This window comes from Camellia sinensis, chromosome 15 (assembly GCF_055761805.1).
Source record: "Camellia sinensis isolate YWXY chromosome 15, ASM5576180v1, whole genome shotgun sequence".
NCBI classification, from domain to species: domain Eukaryota; kingdom Viridiplantae; phylum Streptophyta; class Magnoliopsida; order Ericales; family Theaceae; genus Camellia; species Camellia sinensis.
In genome coordinates, this window is record NC_138975.1 from 136445610 (window position 1) to 136452159 (window position 6550).

The 6550-nt window shown below is 34.5% G+C and overlaps 2 long non-coding RNA genes across 3 annotated transcripts; both read left to right on the plus strand.

Moving 5' to 3' along the window:
- The first annotated feature begins 1 nt into the window (after position 1).
- LOC145813599 (uncharacterized) lies at positions 2 to 938 on the plus strand. Its single transcript, XR_014356781.1, has 3 exons — positions 2 to 244; positions 621 to 676; positions 803 to 938. It is a non-coding gene; the product is annotated as an uncharacterized LOC145813599 (long non-coding RNA).
- A 2651-nt stretch (positions 939 to 3589) lies between these two features.
- Positions 3590 to 5763, plus strand: LOC114293377 (uncharacterized). 2 transcript variants are annotated; one of them, XR_014356782.1, is made up of 3 exons: positions 3590 to 3691; positions 5506 to 5554; positions 5632 to 5763. It is a non-coding gene; the product is annotated as an uncharacterized LOC114293377 (long non-coding RNA). The 2 variants fall into 2 exon arrangements; XR_014356783.1 differs by lacking the exon at positions 3590 to 3691 and adding an exon at positions 4952 to 5044.
- The last annotated feature ends 787 nt before the right edge of the window (positions 5764 to 6550 follow it).

Sequence of the window (6550 nt, forward strand, 5' to 3'; positions counted from 1 at the left end):
CTCTGTTCCAATGGTGTCAACTTTATCTGTAACAACAACAACACTCTTCATTTTTTGTCTACACCGTCCGATTCATTGCCAATCCGTGTCTCTTCAACTCACACGACCTTTCAATGGTGAGTCTCAGAGATCAAAAGCATTGAATTCAATCTCTCATTCCCCAAATTCGCTCACGACTTTGTGTTCTGTTCGCTCTCGCTTGCACGGTGCTGCTTCGCTCCCTTCCGCAGCCGGCGGTGACACGGTGATTTTGATTTGTCTCTTTTCTCCCTCTTTGTCTCTTTTCTCCGCGTGATTTTGATTTGTTCTTTATAATACTCGTTCAAAGGTTCCGATCACTATTGAAACTCATAATCTGTAATGGGTCTCTTTTGTTTTGATCGATCAATTGGTATTTTTGGGTTTAGATCCTTTGTTGCAGATCGTTCTTGTTTCAATTCCAATTTTGGGAATCTGATTTGGGTTTTGCTGAATTTTTTGTTGGATGATTGTTTAAAGAATTTTAATAAATTATTCGATGAATTATCCCATTTATGATGTAAATATTTGGTTGTGGACAAATTATTCGATGAATTATCCCATAATTATTGCTTATTGCAATGTAATTCCCCATGTTGCAGTTCATGAGGCTTGCATATTTAATTGGTTCAGATATAGAAAGAAGTCCTGTCAACAGGTAGAAACACAACTTTTTAGCATACCAATCCTATTTGAAAGTAGTAGTCAGCATTGCCAAAGAGTTCCTTTGATGTTGCACTGTGGTCCTCCAACTCTCTCTCTAATATATTTTTCTTTTGTGCAGTGCTTCACTCAGCATGCTACCTTGGCCTAAGCCCGCAGTTTGGCCTTTAGTTCCACCTGATGCTTCATCTGAGGTGTTTGAGAAGGAAAAGGTGAGGTTTTTAATTTGGTATTATTGACATGTAACTAGGAAAAGGCTTGTAAATTTGAGCACTGATATAAATTATAATTCACATGTGTAGGGAATATTTATCCTGAATTGGCTATATTGATGCCTATGACACTTAGTATTCTTTGGCTCAATAAGAATTTATAATTCTATGCAGTGAAATGGGTGCACTAAAGACACTCAATAAATTAATAATATAGCATGTACATGTTGTAGTTTATAAGAAATAATGATGTTTGACGCAGAAGTTTTTGGGTATATTGTTGGCCTCAGACTACACTCTGTCTGATGCCTCCAAGGTGAGGTCTGATGTAGATATCTTGAAGCACAATCCAATGCCTGATTATCATTTTACATTATATGTCTAGTTTTTTATCCTGCATATTTTGTCTTTTTAGTTGACATCTTCCTTAGAAGAGGATGCATAGAAGTTGTTGGGTAAACTATATTAAGGCATGTTGTCTAAAACTTTCAATGAGTCTGTGAGGTTATGTGTCTTTGATGGGCAATGATCAGCTGCCACTTAAATCTATGTCATCTTAGAAGGGGGTTTGAATTTGACTAATCACTAAATGCTTAATACACCTAATGAAACTGATTTTATATTAAATCTTAACAAAAAAATTTAATCCATAGATTTTCAATTTCTATTAGCTGTCAAAAGTTTCCGGTTTAATTTTGAATTATGCCAAACAAACCCTTTCTCTCCTCTTTTAAAGCTATGGCTATGCTATCTCCTTGATATGATTTTCTATGAATTAATTTGATTCACCAGATCCTTGTTCTTCATTTATAGAATTAAGATGAGTCTTTTGCACAATTATCATTTTTGGTGTAAATGATATATTTTTTTTTTCATTTTTTTTTTATTGTTATTTCTGTGATCCTCCTTTCTACTTGTAGATTTCACTGTTGAGCTCAACCTCAGTGTTGTCAGCAAACCTCAGGAGGCGATTAGTATTTTAGGCAAATCTCAAGGGCAATTACAATCACCCTTTACTTTTCCTAATAATATACGAGAACACCCCTTATGGTAACTAAACATTAAAAAAAAACATAACTAAAGATGGTGTTGTCAGCAATTTGATATTTTAAAATATAAAACAATGCTCTTATTACATATAACTTATAAGATATGAAAAAAAAGAGTCCCAATTAATACACATTTATGTGTATTTGGGAGGAGAAAGATTGGGTACACACCTTATGTATCAAAAAAAAAAAAAAAAAAAGATTGGGTATACACCTAACCTTTGACATAGTGCACAAAGTGATTGCTCCGAGACTTAAACCCATAACCTCAAGGTTATTAGGCCAATGTTATATAACTTATAAGATATAAGAATGCCCTCAATTAGATAAAAATGACAAGACAATTATGTCTTTAATAATAAAATGTAACATCCTAAGTACGATTTAAAATTTATTAGGTTCGCATAAAAAATAAAAATTAAGTTGTGTATGCATCTTAATTCATATCCTCATAAAAAAATCAAATAAAAATATGGTAATAATATACAAATGTATCACACTTTATCAAACCAACAAGAAAAAAGGGGCTAAATTTAGGAGATGTGATAGACCAAAATTAATGACCAATACTATTATCAGGTAGTTTTTGTTTTTGCTAAATAAAATATAAAACATTTGATTCTAAGTTGTCGTATGTTGCTTGGGCAAACACCAGATTAACTTCACATTAGGCAGCCTGATAAATTTATTGAGATTCTCTTTATGTTATTTGATCAGATGCATATGTATCTTGGATAGAGGTTAAGTTTTAATGCCCGTCAATCGACAACCTTGACAAGGGATGTTAGTGTAATTTTTGGTTTGGTTCAGGGTTACCCTGTATTTGTTAGAAACCTCAGGGGGTGTCAATGTAATTTATTTTAATAATTATCTTCAAAATTCTTGCTGCTCATATGTTTGAGTGAGACACTATGGGTAAAATTCTACATTGGGCAGACTTTTCTCTGTTTCTTCCCCACATAGTTAATTATTAACATGAATAGGTTGTCGTAATTTTTACTACTCTAAATTGAAGCTCATTAATTATATTATTCATGTCAGTTTCACCATTTTTTTTGGGACCAAATTTATGGGGGGTTAACCTGTGATTATCATACATTCCGCAACTACATATGTTTAACACAGGAAGTGGCATTTTGAATATGGTGGTATCTTTGCAATGTTCGACCAAATTGGCATTGCTATCGTGAGTAGTGAAAGTAATGAGATAAGTAGGAACTCTATAGCTGAATTCACACTTCAGTTTGTAATGAAGAGGCAAGATACACTTTGTTCTTGTGGACATTGTCAGAGTAATAAAAGCAGTGTCTTGTCTTGTTATTATTGTCTAAACTGGTGTTAGATGTGGACATGTTTTTCATGCTATGATTCCAGCAGACCATCAATACGGGGAAGTGTCTCTTATCCAGTGGAAATATTTAAACTACTGAAAAGAGAAGACTAGAGTGTACTATGAATGGGAGGAAACAGAGAACAGAAATAAAATTATTAATTTCTTCCTCGAGAATTTCTTATTATGCATTTACCAAGTTAACGATGTCTAATTTTAATCTAACAGTAGTTTGTAACTTTTTTTTTAACCCCTTGGAGTTCATAATTTTTGTAGATGTTATTACTAGTCTGTTGGTTTCTCATGTCAAATCTTTCAGGTAGATATGGATATAGAAGATAGAGATGCTGCAGGTACCTTATCTGGATCAGAAGAAAGGAGTCAGATCACAGTGCCTCTAAGAGATTTTTCACCTGATGGTATGTTTTAAGCAAACTGTATTTAACACTATATATATATATATATATTTTTTGCCTTTTAATTGGTTATTTTCTATTTTTATGAAAGACCGTGTCAGTCAGTGGTAAGTTTAACAAAGAAGCAATGTTTCAAAACATAAAGACAATAGCCATGGTATGATGGTGTCTGACAACTGCTCTATCTTGGAAACCTATGGTAGACCAGCCAGATGGTAGGTGATCATTTGCCATGGTAGCAGATGTTTCAGCATCAATTCACACTTTATGTTATGTTATGTTATTTTTGATAATTTTTGTTAGAATAATGCTATATGTACTAAATAGTGTACCAATTGATGATGTGACATAATTTAAAAGGTTTTTGGGATTTGTAATGTGATTAATGAGTGGAATCAATAATAATGTCATAACTAGTGTTGGTACACTAATTAGCACACTAATTGGTGCATGTAGCACCATCATTTTTGTTATAGTGCATGGGTATGGCTGATATTACATAACAGCACACAGATACTACCAATGGGGTCTACGATCACAATTTAAAACCATACTCTATCCCACTGAGTCTTGAACAGGTTTGGCCTTGCAAGTTGAACCCAATGAGTGATCAAGATAAGGAAAACACATGGTTGTATGCCTTCTCAATGTCCAGACATTTTATCTTAAATGCTAGAATCCACATACTTATCAGCCACTAGAGCCATTTACAAAGTTTGGTTGTCTTCAATGGACTCATTTTGAGAATCTGTTACTGTATCACCCTCTGCCTGTGTCCCTGATCTTAAAGCTAGCATTTGGACCAATGTTTTTTAAACAAATCCCATCAAACTACTTAGAATGAAGTCCCTAGTATCTCCTGCTCCACCTTTTGCAATATGAGTGCTGTTTAAGAAGCGTTTAAAACTCCTATCAGGCTCCTCCTCCTCAAAGATCCTGGCTTGCAGAGAACAATAACATTGCCATAATAAATAAAAATTATTGCACTGAGTGAACAGTTGGAGCGTTATTGCCCATGGGGCTTTGCTTGTTTGTGTATTCCCACATTGACAGGATTATACGTCCAATAGATGTGTGAGAAGGCATTGGGAAATACATGCTGAGGGCTGTAGTTCCTTGTGATTTATTTTGGCTTCTTTAGATGCTTGTTGCCTTTTTGTGTGTTGTATCTTGTTTGGTGGTTGTGTCCTGGGATTGCAAAATTCCACCTTTGGTGGCTATGGTAGTTTGGTACTATTATAGTTGTTAGACAGAAAACATAAATAAAAAAGCTTGGTACATGTGAGTTATGGAATGGATGATGGAGATGACATCTACATGCGTTCATGGACAGGCACCATTATTGGGCCGCATAATGTAAACAACTTTTTTAAGTTCATTACGTATTCTTTTGGAACTGTCTTCTTTTATGCAGAGGCTATTTGGAAGTATATTAATGTATTATCTTTTTCTAGTCTCCAATTTCTTCTTCTGGACTAGTGATGATGCTTGTTGATCTTTAATTTTCCTAGTTTTAATCCTCTGACTGAGAATCTGTCTAGTCAAAAAGAGGGGGGAAAAAACTATTCCCCTGTTTTATTTTTCCTAAACTTCGCATCTTATACCTCTCAATTTACGTTCTCAATTTGTAAACATGCATATGTTCATCATGACAACAAGTGTAAAATTACATGGCTATCTAATGGAAATGGATAATTCATTGATGAATTTAGTTTTATGATATTTTGTGATTTCTTTGTTTTCTATAAGATGAGCATTCCCAAGTGATAATATAACAGGTTCGTGCTGTCGCTTACTAGTTCTTTCCTGTTTTGTAGGAACATTTTGCAAAACGAAATAAGATGGTTCTTACTCTTAAATATACAGGTCAGTAACCTCTCACTTCCCGTTCTTGTTTGTCTTATGTTTCTTCTTGAACTGAACTTGGAGAAATTATCAAACAGAGTGCTGCGAAGGGAAATAACAAGATTTGGACCTGATCAATTTTTCTGACAAATCCTACATACATGATCCGGGCTATTCCAAGCAATGCAGCTGGCAATGTGTATTGTACACTCATTGCTCAGAGTGCTGTTCATGGAGCTATGGCCGGGTACACAGGCTACACAAGTGGGCTTGTTAATGGCAGACAAACTTATATTCCTTTCTATGTAAGTTCTTCCGGATCCTATAGTTAGTTCTATGATTGCACTCTGTTAATAATAAGGGGTATTGTCTGTGAAGCTCTTGTATTTACTCGGAGAAGAGTAGGAAAGAAGTAAAGGGTATGGTATGGAATCCAACTCCGAACATAATTGTAATCCCAGATTAATGCTGTTTGTTACGAAGTAATAATGCCCAATCAGAAATGGATAGCTAATTTGTATTAATATTATTATTATTTTTTTTTATTTTATCAAATCTTAATTGCCAAAAGACGACAGCTACAATTTTATTGATGTCAATTTGTGAACTTCCTGTGAGCCAATTTGTTTTGATTTATGAAACATTGAGCCCACTTGAAAGGATCAGATGCTTTCTGGTTATTTGAATCTGTTGCAGCCTCCCTTCCTTAATAGTCACAAGAATGCGCTTAGACTTCTATCAGCACCTTATTCTTCTTATTCTTCTTCTTATGTCCATGACAGTTGGTATTATATATTATCTATGAAGTGGAGCATTCTGTAAGGAGGATCTTCATGCAACTGAATAAAAGAATCATAACCGCTGACTGGTAAAATATTTCTCTTAGCCTACTTTGTGGTAAGGTGCTAGGGGAAGAAGTGTGTTGCTTGGGTAACTAACAGAATGCATTTTCTGTCCCAAATTCTGTGCGTGTATGTTTTGTTCTTGTCAATTTCTAGCTGATCAAGACTTACAAGG